The sequence below is a fragment of the Propithecus coquereli genome, unplaced genomic scaffold (genome assembly GCF_000956105.1).
Source record: "Propithecus coquereli isolate 6110/MARCELLA unplaced genomic scaffold, Pcoq_1.0 Scaffold449, whole genome shotgun sequence".
Lineage (NCBI taxonomy): Eukaryota > Metazoa > Chordata > Mammalia > Primates > Indriidae > Propithecus > Propithecus coquereli.
This window is the reverse complement of record NW_012150274.1, coordinates 1,405,877-1,406,195: the sequence shown is the minus strand read 5'-3', so window position 1 is coordinate 1,406,195 and position 319 is coordinate 1,405,877.

The window sequence follows — 319 nt, the reverse complement described above, 5'->3', positions numbered from 1 at the left end:
GGTCGCGGCGAGCGAAGCTGAGAACGGCCTTCCCGGGACGCCCTCCCGGGGAGCGACCCCACCGCCCGCACAAAGCTTCCCGCGAAACTGACGTCGCGCGGGCCGGCCGCGCAGGCGCCGCCCCCGGTATCGCCCCTCCCCCGCGCTCGCTCAGCTCCTCAGCGCGCCGGCGCACTCCCCCTGCCCCCATTGGTCGCTGCGCGGCGGCGCGCGCCGGCCAGCGCCGTGCGCGCCCCGAGATTGGCCGGGCCGCGGCGGGCCGGGGGTGTGTCCCGGGCCGCACCCCGCCCCTCGGCTCCGCTCGCTGTGGTGCGCGCGG